This window comes from Schistocerca nitens, chromosome 3, assembly GCF_023898315.1.
Source record: "Schistocerca nitens isolate TAMUIC-IGC-003100 chromosome 3, iqSchNite1.1, whole genome shotgun sequence".
Lineage (NCBI taxonomy): Eukaryota > Metazoa > Arthropoda > Insecta > Orthoptera > Acrididae > Schistocerca > Schistocerca nitens.
In genome coordinates, this window is record NC_064616.1 from 757,283,605 (window position 1) to 757,302,946 (window position 19,342).

Consider the following 19,342-nt stretch of genomic DNA (forward strand, 5'->3'; position numbering starts at 1 on the left):
GTCTGAAACAGGATACGTAATGAATGCTATAAAGAAAAGTACGTAGCTCCTGGAATACTTAACTTTAATCCATCCTTGTGGTACGTCGCTCTTGACGATACAAGTGAGACTCTTTAGATACAAGCTATGTAATGCTAATGGCGCCTTGCTAGGTCGTAGCCATTGACTTAGCTGAAGGCTATTCTAACTATCGGCTCTGCAAATGAGCGAGGCTTCGTCAGTGTGCATCGCTAGCTACGTCGTCCGTACAACTGGGGCGAGTGCTAGTCCGTCTCTCGAGACCTGCCGTGTGGTGGCGCTCGGTCTGCGATCACTGACAGTGGCGACACGCGGGTCCGACATGTACTAATGGACCGCGGCCGATTTAAAGCTACCACCTAGCAAGTGTGGTGTCTGGCGGTGACACCACATTCCTCCCCCGCAAATCGGCGGACGGTCGTGTTATAAGGCTTCCGCCCGCCGTGGGGAGGACCCCATGTTGACGTATGCGATGAGGTGGGGAGCCTAACAACAGGCGAGGCTGTGCCACCCGCACCCTGCCATTCGGTCCGAGGGGAGCTAGGAAACGCCTGAAAACCTAGTCCAGGGTGCACGTCAACATGCGGCGTATGCGCCCGTAGAGAGACAGGAGGGGCCGAAGGGTCGACTTCCATTGCGTCGGGGTACCCGACGCGCGAAGACGACATCTGGTCCGGAGCTGGCAAGCGTTCCAAGTCTGAGGACAGCTGGTCACGGGAAGCGATCGGCGGCGCGTGACCCAGGGAGGCGCATGGCGGCTGCAGCGACGCGTCCACTGCGGGCGGCGCCGGCGGGAGAACAGGCGGCGGCGGCGGCGGCGCGTCGCCATGGGGCAAAAGGGAAGGCAGCGTCGGTAACACCTGGGGATGAGGCGAGCCAGTAGATGGGTCCCCAGGGCGCTGACCGGACGGCACCGTCGCTGAAAGCAGACGGGGAGCGGCAGAACCCGGGCGACGACAGAGGCGCAGCTGATGGAGATGCCGACGCACCTCACCAGAGGCCCCCAAAACCAAATACGTACATCGCGCGGCCGAGGCAGCGAAGAATGCGCCCTGCGAGCCAACGCCGTGAACCTCGATAGGTGCGATAGAATACAACGTCGCCTGGAGCAAAAGCAGGCGTCTGCCGCTGCACAGGAACCTGATGCGGCGGATGCAGCAAAGACATCAAGGTTCGATGAGGACGACCGTGGAGCAACTCAGCCGGCGAGCGACCATCTCGGGGCTGAGAGCGATACGAAGACAAAAAGAGCAACAACGCGTCCTCCCGAGAATGCGACTCTTTCAACTTCAACATCTGTGACTTGAAAGTCCGGACCAATATTTCAGCGGCACCGTTTGACTGAGGCGAAAACGGCGCGGATGTCAGATGTTGAATACTATTGGCCGTGCAGAATGACTGAAATTCTGCGGACATGAATTGTGGGCCATTGTCGGAAACAATAGTCTGTGGAAGCCTTCAATGCAAAAGATAGCGGATAACGCTTGGATGGTGGCAGATGACGTCGTGGAAGACATCCGGACAACAAAAGGAAAATTACTGAATGAATCGACCACAACCAACCATCGAGAATTCCAAATCATGTAATGTTCTTGCGACGTCATCACGCAATGCGTGGGAAACATTGCGTGCTCTGAAAAATGTCGGTTGCGCGTTTACTTTCAGTTCCAAATGTGCTTCATAGTTTTGAGCGCAACCAAGGCCCGGTGCAAAAATGTCTGCAAATTCTTCACATAGACTAGAAACACTGGCGGAAGGCACAGTCTGATTCACTGATAGGACCTGATTGACTAGAGACAAGTTAAACAACTGAAATAAATCTAAACCAAACAAGTTCACTGCAGTAGAAGAACGAAGAACGTAAAATGACAAGTTTTGTTTGTCCCTTGTATGTTGCAAGAAGGGTGCACTGTCCGAACACCTGACCTGAATAGCTAGTTAATTCAACATTTGTGGCACGCAACGGAGGTTTGCCCAGTTGTTTGTACGTGTCGTGATTGATCAATGAAACTGCAGCTCCGGTATCGAGCTGGAATGGTATCACTTTGTCTTCAAAGTACAAGTCTACAAAACGTTTATTGCCCTGCTGACGACAAGAGCGACTTTCTCGTGCAATTGGAACTGATACTGGTACAGAAGCACTTGCGACCTGACGGGATTTCCGGCGACGTCGACGCACACTTTTTGTGGGAGGAACACAGTCACTGTTAGAGAAAGTGGCACTGGACGGAGTGGAATTAACTACATGAATGTCCATGGGCGAAGGTGCACGAGCCTGATTGTCCATGGTTCGATTCTGGCGCGAAGCAAAGGGCCTGGAATGGTTGTGATTGTCTGATTGGAGCTTTTTCTGGCAAACACTTTGAACATGTCCTTTCTTATGACAGTAAAAGCAAATAGCTTGGCGTGACGGGCAATTGTCACGCGAATGTCTAGTTGCACACCGCAGGCAGGATTTCACTGCATTCGCTCGCTTACGCGGCACACGTGGAGAGCTAGGCGGCAGCTGCGCGGACGAGCACGAGGGCTGTTTATCGTTCCGGGCAGCGCGCCCGGCGGGCCGGGTAATGTGACACACGGCTGGCGAAGTTGCAAATGATTCCTGAGCAAAGTCAAGTGTGTCTTGCCTATCCAATATGTCTATCACTTGTTGAAGGGAGGGATTAACTAGTTTCAAAATCTGTTCCCGTATACGAACATCAGAAACGTTCTGTGCAATTGCATCACGTACCATTGTATCTGAATAAGGGAGTCCACATTCACACTCAAAAGTACAATCCCTAGTAAGGCCTTGCAATGTTGCAACCCACTCCCTATTAGTCTGACCGGCCGTACGTTTTGTACGAAAGAACGTATACCTTTTTGCAACGACATTTACTGTTTCTTTGAAATAGGCGTCTAACGCCGACAAAATTTCTTCATAGGACAGAGTCGCTACGTCGCGTCGAGGAAACAATTTCACTATCACACGGTACGTCTGCACCCCGAAACACGACAAGAAGTGAGGCCGCCGCTCATTACCTTGAATTCTGTAGGCGGCGAGATGAAATCCAAATTGACGTGACCACTCCGTCCAGGATTCCATGGCCGGGTCAAATGGCCGGAACGGGGGTGCAACAGCATGTTGTTGCTGCGGTAGCGGTGAAGCGGCGGCGGCCGCATCGTTTTGCATTGCACGGTGACCCTGGACGAGCTGTCCCAGGGCATCCATTAACGCCTGCGTCTGCTGATTCTGCAAGCGATAAAACTCGGACAGTACATCTGGAGATTGTGGCGATGCCATGACACAAGCAAATGTAAGTAAAGCAAGTATAAAGAAGAAGACCGCTTTTACTCCCGTCGCCAACTGTTGTGGCGTAACAAGACAGCCACGCCACTCTGAAGTAGCCGAAAGGCACGCGTTAACTCACGCAGGCTAGTAGATAGGTCTGAAACACGATACGTAATAAATGCTATAAAGAAAAGTACGTAGCTCCTGGAATACTTAACTTTAATCCATCCTTGTGGTGCATCGCTCTTGACGATACAAGTGAGACTCTTTAGATACAAGCTATGTAATGCTAATAGCGCCTTGCTAGGTCGTAGCCATTGACTTAGCTGAAGGCTATTCTATCTATCGGCTCTGCAAATGAGCGAGGCTTCGTCAGTGTGCATCGCTAGCTACGTCGTCCGTGCAACTGGGGCGAGTGCTAGTCCGTCTCTCGAGACCTGCCGTGTGGTGGCGCTCGGTCTGCGATCACTGACAGTGGCGACACGCGGGTCCGACATGTACTAATGGACCGCGGCCGATTTGAAGCTACCACCTAGCAAGTGTGGTGTCTGGCGGTGACACCACAGTTACCAAGAGAGCTGTATCAAAAGCAACTAACATCAACGTGTTAACACGTTCGTATACAATTATGCCGACTGTTGATATGCATGGTAAATTGGCTGGAAAGTTATTTACTGTGCTGCAAGGAGTTGGAGGTGCTCTGCTCCTACTATTCCCTCTTGTGTGCGTGATCTTGCAAGAGCAGTAGGGAATATTTAAGTCACAGCAAGCAAGAGTGGGAAAACGGGTGAAGGACAACTACAGCTATGGTATGAACACTGATTTCGGCCAATAGCTGGTCAAAATATCTTGTTTTTGCCTGATTTCTGGTCTTGCGTATAAAAATCATACTCGATTAGAGCAAACTATCTTTGCTGAAGAGTGTGTGACATTTCACGTCATATTGGAACCACTGGTCAAATTCAGCCTCTGGATGACTGTTTTTTCCATGTCTATAAAACACATTTTCGCACTACCTGCAGCTACGCCATAAACGATTGCCAGTTTCACGATAAACTCCGACAGACTGTCTTGCATTCGATTGTATGCCATCACACTCCATCAGTTCTTATCACCTCATTACACCAATGTGGTCTATATGCATTCCTTAAGAGAGGATTCCTAGGTGAACGTCATGCACAGTTTGTAACTCCCTAGAAGTTCGCTCACCTTCGGTCTTGATGGTGCGAACCTTTGTGATCACGGTGACGCTCTATTTTTCATTCACTGTTCATCGTACGAGTAATTGGTTTGTTTTGAACATTTCTTGAATGTCGAAGATGTCCATTTTGTGAAGTGTAATACATACGTCCCGTAGAAGGTTGATCTCTGCACCTCCCGGACACTCATTTTCTGTCGCCCTCCTGCTGCCCATGGTGAGTCATTAGCACCTAATATTTTTCCTGTCATAACTATTAACACAACACTTTCAAATGAGGCTTACTAAAAGAGTGAATTTACGACTTCTTAATCAAGGGGTTCCTTAAAGTTTTTGGTAGAAGAAACACAGAATACGATATTAATAACTATGTAATCAATTTATTATATCGCTCGATAGAGGAGGATTTGACTTTCAGCAACGATGGCCACACTACTGTTTGCATATACTGTATATTATCCATAGATGGACACGATTTGTCTAAAAATAGCGCGACTAAACTGAATGAGAAATCCGGACGTCATGCATGAAATACGAAAAGCAGTTGAGGAAACAAAATTCGATATCTGTGCTTACAGGAACCATACACGAGAAGTGAAATATCCCTGGAATCCCAGTCGCAGCTCAGGTCCTCACGCCCTATCAAAAGCAGATGACAGCCATTGCTATATTCAACAAAAAAATCTCAGTTGTAAAAATAGCACAATACTGTGATGAGCAAGTGACTTGTGTCGAGGTTCTGGCAGCCACGAGAAGTTTGATTCTTGTCTCAATGTACACTCCTGGAAATGGAAAAAAGAACACATTGACACCGGTGTGTCAGACCCACCATACTTGCTCCGGACACTGCGAGAGGGCTGTACAAGCAATGATCACACGCACGGCACAGCGGACACACCAGGAACCGCGGTGTTGGCCGTCGAATGGCGCTAGCTGCGCAGCATTTGTGCACCGCCGCCGTCAGTGTCAGCCAGTTTGCCGTGGCATACGGAGCTCCATCGCAGTCTTTAACACTGGTAGCATGCCGCGACAGCGTGGACGTGAACCGTATGTGCAGTTGACGGACTTTGAGCGAGGGCGTATAGTGGGCATGCGGGAGGCCGGGTGGACGTACACCGAATTGCTCAACACGTGGGGCGTGAGGTCTCCACAGTACATCGATGTTGTCGCCAGTGGTCGGCGGAAGGTGCACGTGCCCGTCGACCTGGGACCGGTCCGCAGCGACGCACGGATGCACGCCAAGACCGTAGGATCCTACGCAGTGCCGTAGGGGACCGCACCACCACTTCCCAGCAAATTAGGGACACTGTTGCTCCTGGGGTATCGGCGAGGACCATTCGCAACCGTCTCCATGAAGCTGGGCTACGGTCCCGCACACCGTTAGGCCGTCTTCCGCTCACGCCCCAACATCGTGCAGCCCGCCTCCAGTGGTGTCGCGACAGGCGTGAATGGAGGGACGAATGGAGACGTGTCGTCTTCAGCGATGAGAGTCGCTTCTGCCTTTGTGCCAATGATGGTCGTATGCGTGTTTGGCGCCGTGCAGGTGAGCGCCACAATCAGGACTGCATACGACCGAGGCACACAGGGCCAACACCCGGCATCATGGTGTGGGGAGCGATCTCCTACACTGGCCGTACACCACTGGTGATCGTCGAGGGGACACTGAATAGTGCACGGTACATCCAAACCGTCATCGAACCCATCGTTCTACCATTCCTAGACCGGCAAGGGAACTTGCTGTTCCAACAGGACAATGCACGTCCGCATGTATCCCGTGCCACCCAACGTGCTCTAGAAGGTGTAAGTCAACTACCCTGGCCAGCAAGATCTCCGGATCTGTCCCCCATTGAGCATGTTTGGGACTGGATGAAGCGTCGTCTCACGCGGTCTGCACGTCCAGCACGAACGCTGGTCCAACTGAGGCGCCAGGTGGAAATGGCATGGCAAGCCGTTCCACAGGACTACATCCAGCATCTCTACGATCGTCTCCATGGGAGAATAGCAGCCTGCATTGCTGCGAAAGGTGGATATACACTGTACTAGTGCCGACATTGTGCATGCTCTGTTGCCTGTGTCTATGTGCCTGTGGTTCTGTCAGTGTGATCATGTGATGTATCTGACCCCAGGAATGTGTCAATAAAGTTTCCCCTTCCTGGGACAATGAATTCACGGTGTTCTTATTTCAATTTCCAGGAGTGTATTTCCAATTCAGTGAGACCATAGATGAGTACGCCGGCCGGGGTGGCCGAGCGGTTCTAGGCGTTACAGTCTGGAACTGCGCGACCGCTACGGTCGCAGGTTCGAATCCTGCCTCGGGCATGGACGTGTGTGATGTCCTTAGGTTAGTTAGGTTTAAGTAGTTCTAAGTTCTAGGGGACTGATGACCTCAGAAGTTAAGTCCCATAGTGCTCAGAGCCATTTGAACCATAGATGAGTACGTTGAGCAATTCAAAGACAAGTCACCTTGTCCAAAGGAAACCACTGATTTACACCATGGACACGAACACTAAGTCACCATTATCGTTTAGCTCAACGCAGCATGAAAGAGGCATTATACTACAGGAAGCCATAATGGAATTAAGTGGCGAGCAGAAGTGGAAATCGGCCCACATATGAACGGAGGGCTTTGCGAAGTCGGATATAGACGTCACAATAGATAAAGAACGTGCGATCGGAAAGATCAGAGCCTGGAAAGCTGAAAGACGCCTCATCACGAGTGGCCACAACGTTACAGTTGATTCCTGCAAAAATTAACTCATTAAACACGTTAAAGATACGTTGCGACATAAGGAAAGCCTATTAGTACCATCTGAGGAGTATTATCTGCTGCGTGGACCTGGTGGAAATAGATGACAATGTAGACATAAAAGCCAAAGAACTTGTCACTGCAGTACAAGAGGCCATGAAAGGTGCACTACCAGTCACAGTACAAACGGGATGGGGTTTACAAGTACCAAGGAAGGAGGATCTCCAAAGATTGACGACAGAAGTCAGAAGGGCAAGAAGATTTTCCCAGCAGAGTCAGACTGCTGAAGAAAGAGCTCGCAGCCTGGGCGGATACAGAGACCTTAAGCAGCTATTTAAAGATGCGGCAGCAAGAACAGAAAGCTGGAACCCATTCGTGACACAGAATCGTCGGTCAAAAGATAAAATCTCTGACAATGTTGTCAACGCTTAAACGACCAGACGGCAGCACGACAGAAAACAGGTACCAATCCGCACTGCTTGCTACTCATGGACACTCTCTATCTAGACGATACCGCAGAGGACAAATTTAATGAACACAGAGAACTGCGAAACAAAGGTAGAGAAGCATACTGTGATGATGGGATAGTTTGTCCATTTTCAAAGAGGGGGTGAGAAAAGAGGCACTGAAACTGAGAAGGAATAAACCATCTGGCCCTGAAGGCATCCCTGCTGAAGTTCTACAAGCCCTTCATTTGCACACTACTTTATACATTCAAGCGCCAAAGAAACTGGTATAGGCACGTGTATTCAAATACGGAGATATGTAAACAGGTAGAATACGGCGCTGTGGTCGGCAACACCTACATGACACCAAGTGTCTGGCGCAGTTGTTGCATCGCTTACTGCTGCTACAATGGCAGGGGCAGGTTATCAAGATTTAAGTGAGTTTCAACGTGCTGACTGAAGGAAAAAAATAGTAATAAATATTGCTTTGAAAAGTAATGATGAAGATGGCAACACTTATCTCTAAGCTTTTACATTTGGGAGTTAGCTCGTTTTTCCGCGCATGTGTTCAGTTGTACAGTAGTGGATATCTTGGTATATTTATATGCAATAGTTTTTACATTCTCACCAACTGTCACTCCCTGCACCAATCACAGATCCTCCACAGATCTTACTGCAATTTGCTGCTGTCTTCCTATAGACAACCGTATCATCTGCGAACATCTTAAATCCACATCGAAACAAATAGCCGGCAAACCGCTGCACAGTGTGCATGGCAGTGGGTACGCTGTAGCAGTTTTATCGATTTACACTTCCATTCCACTCTCACACGCTGATCGAGTAAAAAATGAATGTCTGTCTACCTCCGTAAAAGCTCGAGTCTCCCTTATCCTTAGCGAGAAAGTTGTCGTCTTTTCCACATTTTTTTTTTTTTTTTAGGTATTCGGAAGGAATATACCTATCTAATGGGAGCAAAATAACTGATGATGGTCGAAGTAGAGAGGATATAAAATGTAGACTGACAATGGCAAGGGAAGCGTTTCTGAAGAAGAGGAATTTGCTAACATCGAGTATAGATTTAAGTGTCAGGAAGTCATTTCTGAAAGTATTTGTATGGAGTGTAGCCACGTATGGAAGTGAAACATGGACGATAAATAGTTTGGACAAGAAGAGAATAGAAGCTGTCGAAATGTGGTGCTACAGAAGAGTGCTGAAGATTATATGGGTAGATCACATAACTAATGAGGAGGTATTGAATAGAATTGGGGAGAAGAGGAGTTTGTGGCACAACTTGACAAGAAGAAGGGACCGGTTGGTAGGACATGTTCTGAGGCATCAAGGGATCACAAATTTAGCATTGGAGGGCAGCGTGGAGGGTAAAAATCGTAGAGGGAGACCAAGAGATGAATACACTAAGCAGATTCAGAAGGATGTAGGTTGCAGTAAGTACTGGGAGATGAAGAAGCTTGTACAGGATAGAGTAGCATGGAAAGCTGCATCAAACCAGTCTCAGGACTGAAGACCACAACAACAACAACAATGGGATCCTAGTAGCCACATGATGTAGCTGCTATGCAGGTCAGCCACGACCAATCACTTAACGCGATCTTACGTGTCAGTAGTAGTGTTTTGGAAACCCTATATTTCCTGGATGAATTACATTTCTATCAGCCTGCCATCTGTTCTGCCTTATGCATCCATTCCACTTTAGGTCAGTTATTCGTAGGTGTTTTACGGTAACCACTCTTTCCAGCGATAGTGCAATAGATCAGTACTGGATTTCCTCCTCTATGTATGCACAATATGTTACATCCCGTGTCAGATCCAAGTCTCTCTGTACTAACTCTCTGTTACGGTACTCTTTAATCCACTACGGTATACCAGCATAACTGTACTTTTCTTATAGACAGCTACATCATCTTCAGATAACTATTACATATTACAATGAAAAGTATATTGTTGAATACCCTTTACTTACTAGAACAGAAGTATACTAATCCCACTTTATTATTTACGTAGTATTACCACCCCTACAACTCTCTCCCTTGCTTATAAAAGCAATTCATGAACAACTTTCAATTCTATTTTTAACCTATGATGGCATCATCTTCCAAAATTTTTGAGAAGATGATGTATTTATTTATATATTTCATTTCACTGTAGCCTGTTACCTATAATTTAAACACACGCTGTTTTTAGTCTTACAGAAATTATTTAATATACCTTAATACTTAATATGTCCTATACAATACTACCTCCCGTCACCATAACCATTTCTACTATATATATATTGAATAAAAGCTACACCTACTACCAAACATATGTCCACAACTGTTGTAATAACTTCAGTTTTTGTCTGTCACATTCCACAATGCACTTCATCGGTCTCCGGATCATAGGGATGCCCTGTCGGTTCCTTGGGCGCTTGGAGGACGTTGTGGTTGTATCTGCCTCTTCCATTATTTGTTGGCTCCCTGGTTGCAGGGAAGGATTCCCCTGTTACAAGTAAGCATTGTTGTTGCCGTTGCCGGTAACGAGCGCAGCCACACGCCAACCCACGTCACCACACTTCTGGTTCCTTTGGTGGCGAGACACGGCCCACTGCTTTTTGGTGTTGTTATGATGGTTGCGCATACGGTTTGGGCAGTTGTTCTAACGCAACTGTTGGCCTCAGCCGCCTTCGCTGTGTGTTGGCTGTGTTGCTTCTCGATCTTCTGTCACAACCTCTCGGAATGTAGCAAACGGGCATTGGTGGATAAGATGACCCGTTACCCAGGAATTTCTGAAAATAGCGTTAGCAGTGTTCTACAAGATCTGCCATTCTGTTTTGTAACGCAGTGTCTCCTTGACATCGTCTTCCGTTCCGATGCTGTTACTACATCGATATACAGCGGACATCCCGTCTGTCTTCTACCAATTCGATGCCAGTAGGCGGCGTAGGACCCCTGACAAGTCAAGAAGTGTGTCAAGCCCCTTGAGGGATTCAGGTGCTTCATTCCCAGCCTCTGTTTTATATTTGGCTGAAAACCATACGTGCGACTTGCTTTTTGGGCATCATCCAATCGTTTCTGTCATAGGTGTAAGATCTAATTTTGATTTCGCTGCTTGCTTGTAGCCCGTATTCCTATTAAATTCAGCACTTCATGATATTGTTCTTTCTACAGTCAATACATCGCCACATATTTCCTTATGTAGTGCTCGAGTGGGCTCATTCCAAGTATTACTTGTAGCGCCTCAACTGACACAGTACCAAAAGCTCCCGTCAACTGAGGAAGGATTCCTCGTTGCACCCTGTCAATTATCTGCTCTGGTGTTACGAGCAAAAGTCTTTAGGCCCACGTAGTCGCACAGTATCACATGATCGCAGTTAAGATAGCGTTATGATAGGTTCTTATTGTTTGCATTGGAGCCGGCCGGGGTGACCGAGAGGTTCTAGGCGCTACAGTCTGGAACCGCGCGACCACTACAGTCGCAGGTTCGAATCCTGCCTCGGGCATGGATGTGTGTGATGTCCTTAGGTTAGTTAGGTTTAAGTAGTTCTAAGTTCTAGGGGACTGATGACCTCAGAAGTTAAGTCCTATAGTCCTCAGAGTCATGTGAACCATTTTGTTTGCGTTGGCAGCTTATCATCGTAATTGGCGAGACTAAGAATTTTGTTCATCGAGTTCCTGGCTCTCTTGCCCATTTCATCAATATGTGCACCATAACTTTTTCGTTTGTCCAAGAAGACGCCTAAGTATATGGTGATGGGCATTTCATGACCGGATCTCTTAAAAGATTCCCTTTTAACAGCATATACGTGTTCTTTTCAGGTGCACCAGACAATTTGACCCCTTGGCACCACCGAAATAATTGCTGAAGGACCATGTTAGATCCACCTCCCAGGTTGCTTCTTAAGATTCCCTTCACAAGGATCATCAGGTCGTCGGCTTATGCAACTACTCCTACGACCTCTTCATTATCCTGTAGTATTTCTAGTACCGGGTCGAGTACTTGATCCCAGAAAACTCGGCCATTAATGGATCCCTGTGGGCACCTTTTGAAATTTATTTTATTAGGGTCTCTCCTGGGCACGACAATGCTGCTTCTCTGTTTTCACAGTAGTTCTTAAAGCAGTTCTGTAACGCGCGTGGCCAGTCCAAGTTCCTCAGGCGATCAAAAAGTGCTACCCACCATAGGTGATCGAACGTTCCGGCCATGTCCACCATTATGGCTAGAACATAATTATGAGGACCGTTTTTGACGTATCTTATAGCCTCATTTATAGCGTCTTCTGCTGGCTTCCTGCTTATGAAACCGTACCGTTGCAAATTCATTCCATGAAGAAATCTTCCATGAAGAACCTTCCTTAAGCTATCGAGAAGTCAAATCAGTCTGTGGGATTTTGAAGCTTGGGGATCCTTGTCGTCACCCTTTTTCAAGATTATCACATTTGCTTTGTTCCATGTATTTGGTATTCTTCCCTGCAAAAACGTGCCTTGCAGAGTTGGCGTAACTACACTGAAGAGCCAAAGAAACTGGTACATATGCCTAATATCGTGTAGGGCTCCCGTGAGCACGAGGAAGTGCCGCAACACGACGTGGCATGGACTTGACTGAAGTAGTGCTGGAAGAACTGACACCATGGACCCTGCAGGGCTGTCCATAAATCCGTAAGAGTACGAGGTGTTGGAGATCCCTTCTGAACAGCACGTTGCAGTGCATCCCAGATATATTCAATAATGTTCGTCTCTGGGGAGTCTGGTGGCTAGCAGAAATGTTTAAACTCAGAAGAGTGTTCCCGGAGACACCTTGTAGCTATTCTGGACGTGTGAGGTGTCGCTTTGTCCTGTTGGAATTGCCAAAGTTGGAATGTACAATGGACATGAATGGATGCAGGTGATCAGACAGGATGCTTACGTACGTGTCACCTGTGAAAGTCGTATCTAGACGTATCAAGGGTCCCATATCACTTCAACTGCACACGTCCCACAAATTATAGAGTCTTCACCAGCTTGAACATTCTCCTGCTGACATGCAGGGTCCATGGATTCATTAGGTTGTCTCCATTCCCGTACACCTCCATCTGCTCAACACAATTTGAAACGGGACTCGTCCGACCAGGCAACATGTTTCCAGTCATCAGCAGTCCAATGTATATGTTGACGGGCCCAGGTGAAGCGTAAAGCTTTGTGTCATGCAGTAATCAAAAGTACACGAGTTGGCCTTCGGCTCCGAAAGCCCCTTTCGATGATGTTTCGTTTAATGGTTCGCACGCTGACACTTGTTGATGGCCCAGCACTGAAATCTGCAGCAGTTTGTGGAAGGCTTGCACTTCTATCACGCTGAACGATTCTCTTCAGTCGTCGTTGGTCTCATTCTTGCAGAATCTTTTTCCGGCCGCAGCGACGTCGGAGATTTGATATTTTACCGGACGCCTGATATTCACGGTACACTCATGAAATGTTCGCACCGGAAAATCACCACTTCATCGCTAGCTCGGAGATGCTGTGTCCCATTGTCCCATCGATCGTGCTCCTTGAAAGAGTCATGGCGCTGGTATACTTTCTCGATATATTTAACTTTTGCAAACTCATTCATGATTCATTCAGTTGGTATGTTAGTTCTTTCAAAGCTGCAGTGGGAAACTGCAGACAAGGTTTACGCCTGTTTCAGGTTTTACTATATTCCAAATGGTTTTCATTGTAATAGAACATTATACAAGCTGTATCATAGTAAGTATTTCTAGTTTTCTGAGATAAGAGGAGGCATGAAATTAAACATTTTTCTTCATAAAGCTATGTCCAGTAGTAAGTCATTTTGAACTTATGCTAGGATGAAGGAAACTGTATATCGTAGTGAAGGTGATGGAAGGACTTAATTGCAAAACGAGTATGAGATTCAGAGCACAATTTTAGCAATGGCGCTTCACGCAAGTGTGCTACAAATTCTTTTCTTTCTACGTAATTAATATAATTAAATATAATGAAAGTTGCAAATATATTTATAAATGTTATTTAAAATTACAAGCTACACTATCTACATAATTCTGATTGAAAGTGCGTGAAGGAATAAGCAATGTGAATGCAGGAAAAGTACTTCGTAAAAAAAAAAATTACGAAGTCCAGGCATGAAATTTAACTTCCAGTATTGGTTCTATAACTAGGAAGCCTGTCTTTCCGCACTTTAGTAAAAAACAATGTTACGTATTTTAATACCTGAAACTCGGTAAACAGATTTCATGGAAGATATTCTGTGACTTATAATAACAAAGTAACTTCAGTAGCACGTTGTTCCCATGGTAAGAATGACAACTGAAACAAAAACATCTAAAATCTGAGAGATACGCACTGGCTTTTGTGTATAAAACAAAGCATTAGCAAACACAGTTACTCTCGTACACCTGTATATAAACTTTCTACTCTGTGTCGGAAAACTTAACACGATTTCATCGGGGGCATCTACTTTCTAAATACAGTGCAATAACATGCCACAGTGTGTATCATTTCCTCATATGTTCAAAGGTTCCGTAATACTTGATAACACTTCATCCAACACGCAATCGAACCCGGTGCTGCTAATAGCGGCTCAATGATAAATATGCGTAAGGGGGAAAAGAAAAAAAAACCGATGCACCGCGAAGGAATTATCCGAATGTAACGGGAACCGGTAGTTGTCATTAAGGCTACATGTACAGACAAACAAATAACAACAATTTCAGAAAAAACTGGATGATTTATTCAAGAAAAGAGCTTCACAAACTGAGCGAGTCAATAATCCGTTGGCCCACATTTGGACGGTATGCACGCAGTTATTCACCTTGGGATTGATTAATAGTGTTGCTGGATGTCGTCCTGAGGGGTATCGTGCCAAATTCTGTCCAATTGGCGCGTTATATCGTCAAAATTCGGAGTAGTTGGAGAGCATTGCCCATAATGCTCCCCAGGGTGGCTAGCCATGCAGGGCAACAAAACGGGGTGTAGAATATCGGCGACGTACTGCTGTGCTGCAAGGATGGCGCAGGTGATAACCAAAGGGGCATTGCTGTGAAAAGAAATAACACCCCAGACCACTGATTAATAGTGTTGCTGAATGTCCTCCTGATAGCTATCGTACCAAATTCTGTCCAATTGGCGCGTTATATCATCAAAATTCAGAGTAGTTGGAGGGCATTGCCCATAATGCTCCACAGGGCGGCTTGCCATGCAGGGCAACAAAACGGGGTGTAGAATATCGGCGATGTACTGCTGTGCTGCAAGAATGGTGCGGATGATAACCAAAGGGGCATTGCTGTGAAAAGAAATAACACACCAGACCACTGATTAATAGTGTTGCTGGATGTCCTCCTGACGGCTATAGTACCAATTTCTGTCCAATTTGCGCGTTATATCGTCAATATTCGGAGTAGTTGGAAGGCATTGCCCATAATACTCCCCTGGGTGGCTTGCCATGCAGGGCAACAAAACGGGGTGTAGAATATCGGCGACGTACTGCTGTGCTGCAAGAATGGCGCGGATGATACCCAAAGGGGCATTGCTGTGAAAAGAAATAACACCCCAGACCACTGATTAATAGTGTTGCTGAATGTCCTCCTGATAGCTATCGTACCAAATTCTGTCCAATTGGCGCGTTATATCGTCAAAATTCAGAGTAGTTGGAGGGCATTGCCCATAATGCTCCCCAGAGTGGCTCGCCATGCAGGGCAACAAAACGGGGTGTAGAATATCAGCGACGCACTGCTGTGCTGCAAGGATGGCGCGGATGATAACCAAAGGGGCATTGCTGTGAAAAGAAATAACACCGCTGACCATTGATTTGTAGTGTTGCTGGTTGTCCTCCTGAGGGGTATCGTGTCAAATTCTGTCCAATTGTCGCGTTATATCGTCAAAATTCTGAGTAGTTGGAAGGCATTGCCCATAATGCTCCCCAGGGTGGCTTGCCATGCAGGGCAACAAAACGGGGTGTAGAATATCAGCGACGTACTGATGCGCTGCAAGGATGGCGCGGATGATAACCAAAGGGGCATTACTGTGAAAAGAAATAACACCCCAGACCAGAGATTAATAGTGTTGCTGGATGTCCTTCTCACGGCTATCGTACCAAATTCTGTCCAATTGCCGCGTTATATCATCAAAATTCGGAGTACTTGGAGGGAATTGACCATAATGCTCCCCAGGGTGGCTTGCCATGCAGGGCCACAAAACGGGGTGTAGAATATCGGCGACGTACTGCTGTGCTGCAAGGATGGCGCGGATGATAACCAAAGGGGCATTGCTGTGAAAAGAAATAACACACCAGACCATTGATTAGTAGTGTTGCTGGATGTTCTCCTGAGGGGTATCGTGTCAAATTCTGTCCAATTGGCGCATTATATCGTTAAAATTCGAAATAGTTGGAGGGCATTGCCCATCATCCTCTCCGGGATGGCTTGCCATGCAGGGCAACATAACGGGGCGTAGAATATTGGCGACGTACTGCTGTGATGTAAGGATGGCGCGGGTGATAACCAAAGGGGCATTGCTGTGAAAAGAAATAACACCCCTGACCACTGATTAGCAGTGTTGCTGGATGTTCTCCTGAGGGGTATCGTACCAAATTCTGTCCAATTGGCGCGTTATTTCGTCTAAATTCGGAGTAGTTGGAGGGCATTTTCCATAATGCTCCCGAGGGTGGCTTGCCATGCAGGGCAACAAAAAGGGGTGTAGAATATCGGCGACGTACTGGTGTGCTGCAAGCAAGGCGCGGATGATAACCAAAAGGGCATTGCTGTGAAAAGAAATAACACCCAGACCATTGATTAATAGTGTTGCTGGATGTCCTCCTGACAGCTATCCTACCAAATTCTGTCCAATTGCCGCGTTATATCATCAACATTCGGAGTAGTTGGAGGGCATTGCCCATAATGATCCTCAGGGTGGCTTGCCATGCAGGGCCACAAAACGGGGTGTAGAATATCGGCGACGTACTGCTGTGCTGCAAGGATGGCGCGGATGATAACCAAAGGGGCATTGCTGTGAAAAGAAATAACACACCAGACAATTGATTAACAGTGATGTAGGATGTCTTCCTGAGCGGTATCGTGTCAAATTCTGTCCAATTTGCGCGTTATATCGTCAAAATTCGGAGTAGTAGGAGGGCATTGCCCATAATGCTCCCCAGGGTGGCTTGCCATGCAGGGCAACAAAACTGGGTGTAGAATATCGGCGACATACTGCTGTGCTGCAAGGATGGCGCGGATGATAACCAAAGGGGCATTGCTGTGAAAAGAAATAACACCCATCACCATTGATTAGTAGTGTTGCTGGATGTCCTCCTGACGGCTATCGTGTCAAATTCTGTCCAATTTGCGCGTTATATCGTCAAAATTCGGAGTACTAAGAGGGCATTGCCCATAATGTTCCCCAGGGTGGCTTGCCATGCAGGGCAACAAAACGGGGTGTAGATTATCGGCGACGTACTGCTGTGCTGCAAGGATGGCGCGGATGATAACCAATGGGGCATTGCTGTGAAAAGAAATAACACACCAGACCATTGATTAGTAGTGTTGCTGGATGTTCTCCTGAGGGGTATCGTGTCAAATTCCGTCCAATTGGCGCATTATATCGTCAAAATTCGAAATAGTTGGAGGGCATTGCCCATCATCCTCTCCGGGATGGCTTGCCATGCAGGGCAACAAAACGGGGCGTAGAATATTGGCGACGTACTGCTGTGATGTAAGGATGGCGCGGATGATAACCAAAGGGGCATTGCTGTGAAAAGAAATAACACCCCTGACCACTGATTAGTAGTGTTGCTGGATGTTCTCCTGAGTGGTATCGTACCAAATTCTGTCCAATTGGCGCGTTATTTCGTCTAAATTCGGAGTAGTTGGGGGCATTTTCCATAATGCTCCCGAGGGTGGCTTGCCATGCAGGGCAATATAACGGGGCGTAGAATATCGGCGACCTACTGCTGCGCTGTAAGGTTGGCGCGAATGAGAATCAAAGGGGCATTGCTGTGAAAGGAAATAACACCCCAGACCATTGATTAGTAGTGTTGCTGGATGTTCTCCTGAGGGGTAACGTAGTAAATTCTGTCCAATTGGCGCATTATATCGTCAAAATTCGAAATTGTTGGAGGGCATTGCCCATCATCCTCTCCGGGATGGCTTGCCATGCAGGGCAACAAAACAGGGCGTAGAATATTGGCGACGTACTGCTGTGATGTAAGGATGGCGCGGATGATAACCAAAGGGGCATTGCTGTGAAAAGAAATAACACCCCAGACCACTGATTAGTAGTGTTGCTGGATGTCGTCCTGATGGCTATCGTACCAAATTCTGTCCAATTGGCGCGTTATATCGTCAAAATTCGGAGTAGTTGGAGGACATTGCCCATAATGCTCCACAGGGTGGCTTGCCATGCAGGGCAACAAAAAGGGGTGTAGAATATCAGCGGCGTACTGCTGTGCTGCAAGGATGGCGCGGATGATAACCAAAGGGGCATTGCTGTGAAAAGAAATAACACCGCTGACCATTGATTTGTAGTGTTGCTGGGTGTCCTCCTGAGGGGTATCGTATCAAATTCTGTCCAATTGTCGCGTTATATCGTCAAAATTCGGAGTAGTTGGAAGGCATTGCCCATAATGCTCCCCAGCGTGGCTTGCCATGCAGGGCAAATAAACGGGATGTAGAATATCGGCGACGTACTGGTGTGCTGCAAGCAAGGCACGGATGATAACCAAAGGGGCATTGCAGTGAAAGGAAATAATTCCCCAGACAATTGATTAATAGTGTTGTAGGATGTCCTCCTGAGGGGTATCGTGTCAAATTCTGTCCAATTGTCGCGTTATATCGTCAAAATTCGGAGTTGTTGGAGGGCATTGCCCATAATGCTCCCCAGGGTGGCTTGCCATGCAGGGCAACAAAACGGGGTGTAGAATATCGGCGACGTACTGCTGTGCTGTAAGGATGGCGCGGATGATAACCAAAGTGGCATTCTGTCCAATTGTCGCGTTATATCGTCTAAATTCGGAGTAGTTGGAGGGAATTTTCCATAATGCTCCCGAGGGTGGCTAGCCATGCAGGGCAACAAAACGGGGTGTAGAATATCAGCGACGCACTGCTGTGCTGCAAGGATGGCGCAGATGATAACCAAAGGGGCATTGCTGTAAAAAGAAATAACACCCCAGACCATTGATTAATAGTGTTGCTGGATGTTCTCCTGAGCGCGATCGTGCCAAATTCTATCCAATTGGCGCGATATATCGTATAAATTCGGAGTAGTTGGAGGGCATTGCCCATAATGCTCCACAGGGTGGCTTGCCATACAGGGCAACAAAACGGGGTGTAGAATATCGGCGATGTACTGCTGTGCTGCAAGAATGGTGCGGATGATAACCAAAGGGGCATTGCTGTGAAAAGAAATATCACACCAGACTACTGATTAATAGTGTTGCTGGATGTCCTCCTGACGGCTATCGTACCAAATTCTGTCCAATTGGCGCGTTATATCGTCTAAATTCGGAGTAGTTGGAGGGCATTGCCCATAATGCTCCCCAGAGTGGCTCGCCATGCAGGGCAACAAAACGGGGTGTAGATTATCGGCGACATACTGCTGTGCTGCAAGGATGGCGCAGATGATAACCAAAGGGGCATTGCTGTGAAAAGAAATAACACCGCTGACCATTGATTTGTAGTGTTGCTG